A 12,675-nucleotide genomic window follows, 5' to 3' on the forward strand; every position below is an offset into this window, starting at 1 on the left:
GCTTGATTCCACTTGTTGACAAAAGCAGGGGAATAAACTGTAGTTGGTACTTTTTTTAAACAAAGTCCTCTAGGTATCATGTTTTTAGAAACATAATTTTCGAGGGTTTTGTGATCCCACCATATTTTTGTTTCACTCATAATTAATTTTTCTATGTCATGAAATTCATCAGATAATTTTGTTGGTAAACTACTGCTGGAATTTGTGTCCAATGAAAATACCTCCACTGCTTTGCGAACTCTATTTTCATTTATATCAGTCATATTTGGACTATTACAAGACGTCTTAGTGAAGGAAAAAAAAAAACTCAGTTTTTTTTTAAATGTCCAAAAAAATAAGCTTAAATAAGCATAATTTCTTCCAACTTAGAATTAGTTATCTGGAGTGCACGGTGATAAAGTTCAACAATGGAGTAGTAATAAGGTAACACCAGCTCACCTGAGCAATGACGTCCTAAAGCAATGTGCAATGAACCATTCGCAGTAGTTCCACAGCATAAGGAGAAAGGATTACCAGCTTCATGAATAGTTGAAAAATAGGTTTCTTTATTGTGAAAAAAGCTCTTTAAAAACAGATTCCATAGTCACATAGTATAGCCAGGGCAACGTGTTTCGAACGCTAAAGATGTGTTCTTTGTCAAGACCGGCTTGCAAATGGCATACCCATGGTATATAAACCATTGTTCACCAATCGCATACAAAATGGAAGTCACATGATACATAAATTTGCATACAAAAAATATAAAACCAATTTGCAGAGTATATGCATAGTAAAAACAATCACATGACAAAGAAGAAAACACATATGCATCTTTAGCGTTCGAAACGTGTTGCCCTGGCTACACTATGTGACTATGGAATCTGTTTTTACAGAGCTTTTTTCACAATAAAGAAACCTATTTTTGAACTATTCATGAAGCTGGTAATCCTTTCTCCTTATACTGTGGAACTACTTTGAATGGTTCATTGCACCTTGCTTCAGGACGTCATTGTTCAGGTGAGCTGGTGTTACCTTATTACTTTTCCAATGTCCTTAAGGGTGTCAAAGGTGGCATCTGGATGATCTAAGGACCACCAACGCACAGTCCTGCTCTCCTCTTGGGACCTCAGCCCTCGGACAAACTGTTCTTTTAGCATTTTATTTTCATCAGTTATGCTGGTTGGACTAATCTGTTTCAGAGCTTGCAGCGCCCCTTGTAAGCGCCAGGCATAGTCCCGAACACTGTCCTCCGGTTGCTGAGAGCAGTGGTAGAACCTCATCCGGAGGTCTGTCTCAGTGCGATCCTCAAATACAGTCTGTAACTTTTTAAAGATTACGGGCACTGACTCCTGGTCTGCGGCCCACCAAGTTTCTACTTCCCTCTCCGCAGCACCAGTCAATTGTCCCAAAACTACAGCGGCTCTTTGTTTGCCCGTCATAGAGTACATGTCCAGTATACCGCATATTTTCCGCTTGAATCCAGACAGGGTATCTGGTTTGCCGCTGTACTGGAGGAGCCACTTCGCTCCAGGGACGTACGGTAGAGCCATGGGCATGACAGGGGCTACAGGCCCTGCTGATGGAGCGGCTGTTTCGGCCTGCGCGGCATTGAGCGCGTGTGGATTATCGGGGCTGTTAACCTGGGCCCCGGCGTCGGGCTGCTCCTCCGACATTGTGGCGCCCCCCTAGCGAATCGTGGCCTACCTTTTTTTCTGTAGGCCGCAGCGCCGCATGTGACGGTCTTCTAGCTAGGACCCTGCGTCGCTTTGCGTCCTCCGTCAGAGCGCTCGCTGGGGCTTCCTGCCAGGACCTGCGTGGGGCGGGTCTGAGACTTTGCGCGCTACTGCAGGTACGCTTCTTAGTTTTCCTGCGGTAACGCCCTTCTTCTTGCGCAGTGACATAACAATGGCGGCGATCTTCGCCACAGTTCAATATACAGTTCGTTATTAAAGGCACACAGTACCCGGTGGCAATGGGCACAACACTCTGTCATTGTCGCGGGCACGATATCCTGTTCGTGACGCCAGGAAAGAGAGATGTAATGACCAGGGGATGGGGATTACTCGGCGCCTGGGCCTTGATGCCTGGTCTTGGGGGATGTCGCGGTAGTCGGCTCCCGGGCCCGTACCCTGGGGTCTCTTTTAAAAGAAAGGGGATAATGAAAGTTTGTGATGCCACCTGTGGTGTCTGGTGAGGACCACCAGCGCTGCAGCAGTCCTCTGAGGCCGGTATTCTGGCAGCTTAGATGTTGTAGCTCCCCACAGGTGGACCAGGGCCTCAGGGCAGCATAAGTGCAGGGGTTCAGGACAGAGGGGACCCAGCCGGGTCGGAAGAAGGATAGGCAAACACACAGTTCACTACAGTACCTTTACTGGTGTTATTTCAGGCACGTTCCGGAGCACTGTAGGGTGAAGGGTGCATATCAGGACTCTCCCCAGTGAGCGGGTGTAGGGCCTCCTGTACTTTGCCTTTTCCTTGGTAAGTTTCTGACCTACCTGAAGATAGGCCTAACTTGTTTTTTGTCTTGCACTGACTGATCTTGTGGTAGGGCCTTTGGTTGGAGATCACACTCTCTGGTAGCGGGGCCTCTGTGACTCCTGGCTCTGGTACGTATTAGCTTCTGGTGAACCTGGGACTTGAAGTCTTCCAGAGGTTCCGGTTGTCTCTACAGGGGATATTGGACCCTGTAGACACGGACCCAGTTTCCGGTATATGTTTTCTGGGGTGAGCTTGTAAAGCTCCTCTGCCCCCTATGTTACTCACTCCATTAGCCTTCGGCCTACTCGGGGCCCTCACTAGGCTACAGACTAGCAGCAGGCTTGCTGCGCTTCACCGCTGTCATGGCGTCGGCAAGCCTTATGCTCACTAACTGGAGCTACCTGAGTCTGAACTGACCTTAGCACTTCACTGGCTGCAGCAGACTGACTGCCTAACTCCACCCTCTGTAAATATACGTCCCTATCCGGGCTCCCTCTGGTGGTCTGAGGTGGTAGGGTGGAGGAGTATGTATGCTGTGAGGGCCTCTTGTGGAGAAATCCGTCCATGCACCCCTCTGGGATCTGTGGCACCAATGCGCAGCAGGGCGCCACAGATGAATCGGACAGACATAACTCTGCGGCTTCTCCCCACCGGCTGCCAGTGACTGACAAGTTGCCAGTATTACTGCATGCATGATTGAGAGACCGGTCAGTCACTGGCAGCGGGTGGGAAAAGCCATCGGGTCACGTCTGTCCAACTAGTCTACCGTGCGGCTAGTTCCATTGTGGCTTTTAAAGTATGTTTTTATCTGAAACTCCGCCACGTTTCAGAGTAAAACATTGCTGGCTGAGATCATCCTGCCAGATGGAGCAGCCGGAGCCTGTGGATGGAGCAGCATGTATCATGTCAGGTTCACTTTAGGGCGTGCTGCACCACAGACATCATAAAATGTATTTATTCACTTGTATGTTTATATGTGGCACTTCAGCCCCACCACACCAGGTCTTTCTCAAAGTTTTAATGGAGCTGAAATGCTACATATGAACACAGGAGAATACATGGATGTACCACAGATAAATACATGGACATCACATACACATCTACTATATAATCGGCTTATCCTGTCTTTCTGTCCGTCCAGGAAATCCCGCGTCGCTGATTGGTCCGGCCGTGGCCAATCAGCGACACAGGATTTCAGAACAAGATGGCGGCCGTCCTGCCGCATGGAGGTCAGCGGCGATGCAGCCGGGAGATGATCGGCGCTAGCTGCTCTCAGCGGAAGTACCCCGACCGGCGGCCTAGGCGGCGCCGCTCCCCGGTCCTCCTTTCACTCTTGCCGTCGGGATATCAGCGGCCTTAGCCGCTGATCTACTGACGGTAGCTGCATGGAGGTTACCGGTCCTCACTTACACTGTTCGCCGATTGTCGATATTGGCGCCAAATTTAAACACCCCTCTGCTGATTGGTTGCGGCAGCCTGGCCACGAATTGGCGCCGGATTTGAAACACACAGGCCACCGTCGGGAGATCAAGCACGCACATTCATTGACAGAGCGCGCAGTGGATGCTGGGTGTGACACGATGGGGGATAACCCCACCCACAGTCAGTCATTCACCATGGTACGCGGAACAGGAGACCCCTGGCTGCAGCAGCAAATAGTCGTGATGTAAGCGGAAGCAAGAGCCGGCTGCAGCCGGGGGAATTACGTGCTGGCTGTGCGTGGTCAGTGATGTTGTCACAAGCAGTATTGACAACATGACATAATTACAAAATTCATTAGGGGCCCCGGGGGGATACATTGGGGGGTTAATTTAAAGTAGTGCACAACCCATTTAAATATTGCTTCGCTGATTAGTCCCGCCCGGTCGGCCGCATACATATTCTAGAATACCTGATGCGTTAGAATCGGGCCACCATCTAGTATGTACACAAATACATAGAGATGACATATAACACACCTCTATACAAACATATTACACATACATACATATAAATACCGTATATACCCACACATTACACATGGACTTACCCTCCCTGCAGATGATTGCACATGGATGTACAGTGGGTACGGAAAGTATTCAGACCCCTTTAAATTTTTCACTCTTTGTTTCATTGCTGCCATTTGGTAAATTCTAAAAAGTTCCTTTTTTTCTCATTAAAGTACACTCTGCACCCCATCTTGATTGAAAAAAAACAGAAATGTAGAAATTTTTGCAAATTTATTAAAAAAGAAAAACTGAAATATCACATGGTCATAAGTATTCAGACCTTTTGCTCAGTATTTGTTATGCACACGCCCGGACTGACTGGCGTGTGTGTATTTAGTGATCCCACTGTACCATGAACCGGGGAGTGCCTGGAGGGGCGTAACTAAGTATCAACCCGATCCGACCAAGGTCGCACGGTGGCTCAGTCGACTCCGTGCACCAGGGAGGAACCGAGCAGAGGGACCACGTGCTACTCCAGATCAGACCCCGGACACCGCTGTTGACCCACACCGGTGAATGCAGGAACAGGCAGGTTAGGCTGGCATACAGACAGGTGGGTATTGACAGGCACGACTGGTATGCAGACAGGTGGATACTGGTAAGCACGGCTGGTATGCATACAGGGGGGTACTGGCAAGCATGCCTGGAGTGCAGACAGGGAGGTACTGGCAGGCACAGCTGGCGTGCAGACAGGGAGGTACTAGCAGGTTGGAGCGCAGGCTGGATAGGGTCCAGTACAGACTGGAATTCAGGAACAGAACCGCAGATGCGGTAGACAAGCAGAGTAAAGCGAAACCGCCGGAACGGAGGACAAGGCAGAGCAAAGCGAAACTGCTGGTGCGGTGAGCAAGTAGAGCAGAGCGAAACCGCAGATGCAGTGGACAAGGTAGAGCAGAGCGAAACCACAGGAGGGGTGGACAAGGCAGAGCAGAGAGCAACCGCCGGAGCGGTGGGCAAGGCAGAGCAAAGCGAAACTGCTGGTGCGGTGAGCAAGTGGAGCAGGGAGAAACCGCAGGTGCGGTAGACAAGGCAGAGCAGAGCAAAACCGCCGGAGCGGTGGACAAGGCAGAGCAGAGAGGAACCGCCGGAGCGGTGAACAAGGCAGAGTAGAGGGGAACCGCTGCAGCGGAAAGCAAGCAGAGCGAAACCGCTGGTGTGGTGGACAAGGCAGAGCAGAGAGGAACCGCTGGAGCGGTGAGCAAGCGGACCAGGGCGAAACCTCGGGTGCGGTGGACAAGGCAGAGCAGAACAGGGCGGAAGGTGCAGGCAGAGAGGACAGGGCTCTGTTCACATGGAACAGACTGGAAGGGACAAGCAGAACCAGATACACACAAGGTACTTACAATGAAGTAGCGAGTGGACTCTAAACTCACAAACAGAAGTACAGAGACAATGAGTTGGAGTTAGGGGCAGGTTCAAACACTGCAGGAAAAGGGAAGGTACGGACATAGAGACAAACAGGTAACGAGCTAGGACACTGTTCAGACAGAGACTGAACCAGGAACAAGGTAAAGGAACGAGCCTGGGAACTCAGCCCCCAGGGTGGCGGAAACAGACTAGAAGTCACAGATACAGATAACGGGCCTGGGCATACTGCCCCCAGGATGGCGGAAAGAGACTAGAAGTCACAGATAACAGGTCTGGGTAAACGGCCCCCAGAGTGGCGAAACAGACAAGAAACAGAACAAGACCTGGCAACTCAGAGGCGAAGGAGCACACTGAATGATAGTGTTACTCAGGCACCTCCTTCAGGGTGAAGTGAGTTTAAATATCCAGTGACTCACAGCAATAGGCTGGGGACGCATTAGGAGTGTGCCCACAGCAGGTATAAGAATCAGGAAGTAACTGGGCCGCCGCCCTAAGCAATCAGACCAGAGGCATGCACACAGCATGAACAGGAGCAAGGTTTGCAGACTGGACTGAAGGGTAACATTGCGATCTTGCATAGTGGGAGGTGGTGCACTATGCAAGCACGCCACCACGGATGTTACAGTATTGAGTAGAAGCACCCTTTTGAGCTAGTACAGCCATGAGTCTTCTTGGGAATGATGGAACAAGTTTTTCACACCTGGATTTGGGGATGCTCTGCCATTCTTCTTTGCAGATCCTCTCCAGATCCGTCAGGTTGGATGGTGAATGTTGGTGGACAGCCATTTTCAGGTCTCTCCAGAGATGCTCAATTGGGTTCAGGTCAGGGCTCTAGCTGGGCCAGTCAAGAATTCAGAGTTGTTCTGAAGCCACTCCTTTGTTATTTTAGCTGTGTGTTTAGGGTCAGTGTCTTGTTGGAAGGTGAACCTTCGATCAAGTCTGAAGTCCAGAGCACTCTGGAAGAGGTTTTCATCCAGGATATGTCTGTACTTGGCCGCATTCATGTTTCCTTCAATTGCAACCAGTTGTCCTGTCCCTGCAGCTGAAAAACACCCCATACCATGATGCTGCCACCACCATGTTTCGGATTTTATTGGGCAGGTGATGAGCAGTGCCTGGCTTTCTCCACATATACTACTTAGAATTATCAACAAAAAGTTCTAACTTCGTCTCATCAGACAAGATATTCTAATTTCTCATAGTCTGGGAGTCCTTCACGTGTTTTGGAGCAAACTCTATGAGGGCTTTCATATGTGTTGCACTGAGGAGAGGCTTCCGTTGAGCCACTCTGCCATAAAGGGCCGACTGGTGGAGGGCTGCACTGATAGTTGACTTTGTGAAGCTTTCTCCCATCTTCCTACTGCAGATCAGCCACAGTGATCTTGGGGTTCTTCTTTACCTCTCTCACCAAGGCTTTTCTCCCACGAGTGCTCAATTTGGCTGGACGAATAGGTCTAGGAAGACTTCTGGTGGTCCCAAACTTCTTCCATTTAAGGATTATGGAGGCCACTGTGCTCTTAGGAGCCTTGAGTAATGCAGAAATTCTTTTATAACCTTGGCCAGATCTGTGCCTTGCCACAATTCTGTCTCTGAGCTACTTGGGCAGTTCCTTTGAGCTCATGATTCTCATTTGGTCTGACATGCACTGTGAGCTGTGAGGTCTTATATTGACAGGTGTGTGCCTTTCTAAATCAAGTCCTATCAGTTTAATTAAACAAAGCTGGACTCCAATGAAGGAGTAGAACCATCTCAAGGAGGATAACAAGGAAATGTGACTTAAATATGAGTGTCTGAGCAAAGGGTGTGAATACTTATGACCATGTAATATTTCAGTTTTTCTTTTTTAACAAATTTGCAAACATTTCTGTTTTTTTTCAGTCAAGATGGGATGCAGAGTGTACTTTAATGAGAAAAAAATGAACTTTTAGAATTTACCAAATGGCTGCAAAGAGTGAAAATGTTAAAGGGTCTGAATACTTTCTGTACCCACTGTACAGCAATGATGGGGCTGGTGGGGCTGGGGAGAGCAATGATAGGGCGGGGAGAGCGATGATGGCATGGTGGGGCTGGGGAGTGCAATATTGGGGCTGGGGAGAAGAATGATGGGATGGTGGGGCTGGGGAGAGCAATAATGGGGCTGATGGGGCTGGGGGTGGAATGATGGGGCTGCTGGGGCTGTGAAGAGCAATAATTGGGCTGATTGGTCTGGGGAGAGCAATGATGGGACGGTGGGGTTGAAGAGAGCAATAATGGGGCTGGGGAAAGGAATGATGGGATGGTGGGGCTAGGAAGAGCAATAATGAGGCTGATTGGGCTGGGGAGAGCAATAATGGGGCTGTAGGTGTTAGCGAGAGGAATGATGTGGCTGGGGAGAGCAATGATGGAGATGGGGAGAGCAATGATGTGACTGGGGCTGGGGAGAGCAATAATAGGGCTGGAGAGAGCAATGATGGAGCTGATGGGGATGGGGGAGCAATGATGGGGCTGATTGGGCTTCGGAGAGCAATGATGCAGCTGGGGAGAGCAATGATGGGGATGGTGGGGCTGGGGAGAGCAATGATGGGGCTGGGGAAAGCAATGATGGGATGGCGGGGCTGGGGAGAGCAATGATGGGGTGCTGGGAGAGCAATGATGGGGTGCTGGGAGAGCAATGATTGAAGTGCTGGGATAGAGCAATGACGGGGGTGCTGGGAGAGAGCAATGATGGAGGTGCTGGGACAGAGCAATGATGGGTGTGCTGGGACAGAGCAATGATGGGTGTGCTGGGACAGAGCAATGATGGAGGTGCTGGGACAGAGCAATGATGGAGGTGTTGGGAGAGTGCAATGATGGGGGTGCTGGGAGAGAGCAATAATGGGGGAGCTGGGAGAGAGCAATGATGAAGGTGCTGGGGCAGAACAATAATGGGGTGCTGGGACAAAGCAATGATGGAGGTGCTGGGAGAGAGCAATGATGGGGTGCTGGGAGAGAGCAATGATGGGGGTGCTGGGAGAGAGCAATGATGGGGGTGCTGGGAGAGAGCAATGATGGGGGTGCTGGGAGAGAGCAATGATGGGGGTGCTGGGAGAGAGCAATGATGGGGGTGCTGGAAGAGAGCAATGATGGGGGTGCTGGAAGAGAGCAATGATGGGGGTGCTGGGACAGAGCAATGATGGGGGTGCTGGGACAGAGCAATGATGGGGGTGCTGGGAGAGAGCAATGATGGGGGTTTCACTTTACTGGTACTGTAAAGCCTTATATATTTTCCGTGTGAACGTAACCTTTCAGTTAATTGAGTCACAGAGACTGAATAATTGATATAATTGGGCGGCGGAGATTATAGTTAATGGCGAGCATAGTGCTGCTTATCACGTTATATTTTGATTACTAAGTGGCTAATAGTATATTAATGGGTGGGTGGTGCATATCTGTATTCAGGGGCGCATGTATTTATACAATTTATGTGACCTTGTTATTTTCTAGGCTGGAGATCATCGTGACAAGACAAGTCGTGGCTGGGAGATGTCGACATGAAGGTCTGACCAGATGGAGAAGAAGCAGCAGAAACAGACTCTGATCATATGAGACGTCAGCGGTAAGTGCCTGGATGTAAATATTATTCTGTATCTGCACTGTTTGACTTTGAGTGATAATGTTGTCTGTAAAATCCCTTAGGCTGCATTCTCTTATTTGTGTGAAATGTTCGTGTGCTGCCAGATTTTTTCATCGGATGGTCCACGGACTCGTACAGTTTTATAAATCCATTCACACATCCTTGAAAATTCACGGATGTGAGAATGAGATCTGTGAGGGTCAGATAAAGTTCTGTTCAGATCCGAATTTGAGGATTAGAATAGGACATGCTCAATGAGTCTGTAAAAGCGGGCAGCACACCGACACTGCACACAGATGCAGGATTGTAGCCAAATTATGTATAGCATACTCCCTTAGTATATAGTGTACTCACTTATTATGTATAGCATACTCCCTTAGTATATAGTGTACTCACTTATTATGTATAGCTTCGTCCTTAGTTATATAGTTTCCTCTTTTATTATGTATAACACCCTCCCTTATTATGTACCATTATCTCTAGCTCTAGGGGGTCACAGTTGGGAAATCATACTGTGTTGGGGTCAGCAAACTTTGCTCTGTGAGTTGAGGTGGGGTACAGTAGGGTCATTATACTGTGCGTGTGAAGGAATTCACCATGGGGACATCATACTGTGTTTGGGGTGCACTTTTGTTGGGATCACACTTTATGGGGCAAGAAAAGAGGAATCTAGTACTTCAACAGGAGGAAAATTACTATGTAAAGGATGGAAAGTTGTGAGATCTACTCTTCTGTGACCCCCACAATTATTTATATTTTTTGGGGGAGGGGGGGTGCCCAGTTAGAACTTCTGCTACAGGGCCCCATGATTCCTATGTACGCCCCTGATTACAGGGCTGGAGGGGGAGAGCGGCGCTATAATATACAGAGGGGTGGGCAGAGAGAGCAGTGGCCATGCTGTAAGCAGCCTCTCTGCTCTGCTGGAGGCTAGAACCTCCTCTCCTTCTCTAACAGAGCAGACAGTGAGGCATCCTTTGTGCAGAACAACACAACTTTTTCAGAGGTGGATACCTTCTCCTGACTCCTGGGCCCCCTGTCTCACGGCCCCCATAGCAGCAGCGTAGTCTGCCACTATGGGCCATATGCCAGTGCCCTCCAACAAGAATTGAAAGACTCTTGTCTGGCTACAAAAAGCATTTACACGCTGTGATAATTTCAAAAGGGGGTGCTACTAGGAACTAACCATGCAGGGTGCCCAAACTTTTGCATTGACCTATTTTCCTTTTTGTAATTTTTAAAATGTAAAAGATGAAAATATATATTTTTTCCTAAAATACAAATGCAATGTGTCATCTTTAACTTTAGCCCTTTTAGAGATCATTTCATCTTCAACTTGCTTAACTGTTCACAATAACAGTAATTTTGACCAAGGGTGCCCAAATTTTTACACGCCACTGTAATTTATACTAATCCATAGAAGACGCTCATAGTGATACCTATCATGGTTGTGTCTTACTGCAGGTGGGAAACCCTACTGGAATAAACAAGCCATGTCTAAGATGCCTGTGTGGTTTACCAGGGAACAATCCCGTTAGGTCATGTTCCCACAAAAAAAAAAATATCCTTAACGGTCCAAGCAAAGTGAATACAATTTCATGAAAACTGCCCACTGTACATCTATAACCTCAGCTGAAATGTGCATATTTTGGTGCATTTTTTCTCTACAGTCATCTATGGGGATCTTGAAAAAAACACAGTTGAGTTTTGCAGTTGTGCAGTTTTTCTGTACCAAAAATGCATTGAAAATGCTGATTCAAATAAAGAGGAAAATGCAGCAAAAAAATGCAATAAGACAAAATTGTTATTGAGTATTTTGGTGTGGACACCTGTAGAAGACGTCGCTAAAAAGCAGCAGGAAAAAAAGGCACAAAAATCACTACGTATGAAGCAAAACCTGCAATGACCCATGTCCCTTTATTTGTATTATAACTGAGGCACTTATGACAGAGATTTTTCTGGAATGAGACTAGTGATGAGTGAGCACTAAAATGCTCGGGTGCTCGATGCTCGGGTCCAGCAAATTGGAATGCTCGGGTGCTCGACCAGAGCAATGAGCCCAATATAAACTCAAGCATTTTTCCGGTGACTACCCCCAGCGGTCTGCAGAGGGCCTAAAACTTGCACAAATTGATGGGAACAGTGCTCAAATGACATGGGAACAGCATGGGGAAGACACCTGGAAGCATTTCTGACTCCCATGTCACTGCTGTCAACAATGTTGTCAGAGCTATTACGCCACTTTTACGGACTCACAATAAAACATACAAAAACTAAACCAAAATGGATTTTCCTGGGAAATATGTTAAGGAACATCCTTTCCAGGAAAATGACTTGTATATAAGGCAAAATGAATAACCAAAAACAAAATGCTCCTCCACACCTTGAGCTATGTTCACATGTAGCGTTTTTGATGCGTTTTTGCACTTTTGCATTGCTTTCAACCAAGACATATGCATTCACCGGGAAATGTCATTTTAACATTGGCCATGTGGTGTGTGAGACATGATCAGACACATCCTGTTTCATTTTTGGACTCTGAAAGTCCCAAAGCCTATTTTTATAGGGCCAGCAGTCGGCCCTCGCTATTATTAGAGAGCCATCAGCCGGCTATGCTTTGTTGTTCCCATTATTAATGAGTGGGTCTCCTATACAGTTATTGAAGGGGCTGCCAAAAATTTGGAGGAACTCCAATGCCCCTTGCTAGAGACGTAGAGGCCAGAGAGCCTCCTAAAAACAATCTTCCCATTGTTAGGAAGTGGGTCTCTCATAGTGTTTGCCTATGCAGTGAATGCAAAAGCTGGCAAAAATTTGGAGGCACTCCAATGCCCCTTGGAGGAGACGTAGAGGTCAAAGAGCCTCCTAAAAACAATGTTTATTAGGAAGTGGGTCTCCCATAGTGTTTTCCTATGCAGTGAATGCAAAAGCTGCTAAAAATTTGGAGGCACTCCAATGCCCTTTGCAAGAGACGTAGAGGTCAAAGAGCCTCCTAAAAACAATGTTCCTATTATTAGGACGTGTGTTTCCCATAGTGTTTTCCTAAGCAGTGAATGCAAAAGTTGCCACAAATTTGGAGGAACTTGCAAGACACGTAGAGGAGGTGATATGGTAGATATGGTGGTGAATGTTATGGTGATAGAGGATGAGGAGAAGGCAGAGAACAAGAGCAAATAGACAATATCAGGAAGCGTATACCCATGTATAGGTGTGAAGAGGTGCATGGGAATAGACCTCCCAAAAAAAGACACTGGATTTGAGTTTATGTTACACTGC

The 12,675-nt window shown here is 47.8% G+C and overlaps 1 long non-coding RNA gene across 1 annotated transcript in view; it reads left to right on the forward strand.

Moving 5' to 3' along the window:
- LOC141220988 (uncharacterized) overlaps positions 1 to 11,226 on the forward strand; it is a 66,666-nt gene extending 55,440 nt beyond the window's left edge. The window contains exons 2-3 of the long non-coding RNA XR_012289089.1: positions 9,276 to 9,387; positions 10,867 to 11,226. This is a non-coding gene — a long non-coding RNA (uncharacterized lncRNA). The remainder of the gene's footprint in view (positions 1 to 9,275; positions 9,388 to 10,866) is intronic.
- Positions 11,227 to 12,675: the final 1,449 nt, after the last annotated feature.

This window comes from Phyllobates terribilis, unplaced genomic scaffold (assembly GCF_046119375.1).
Source record: "Phyllobates terribilis strain yellow unplaced genomic scaffold, ASM4611937v1 Scaffold_306__1_contigs__length_2273795, whole genome shotgun sequence".
Taxonomy (NCBI): Eukaryota; Metazoa; Chordata; class Amphibia; order Anura; family Dendrobatidae; genus Phyllobates; species Phyllobates terribilis.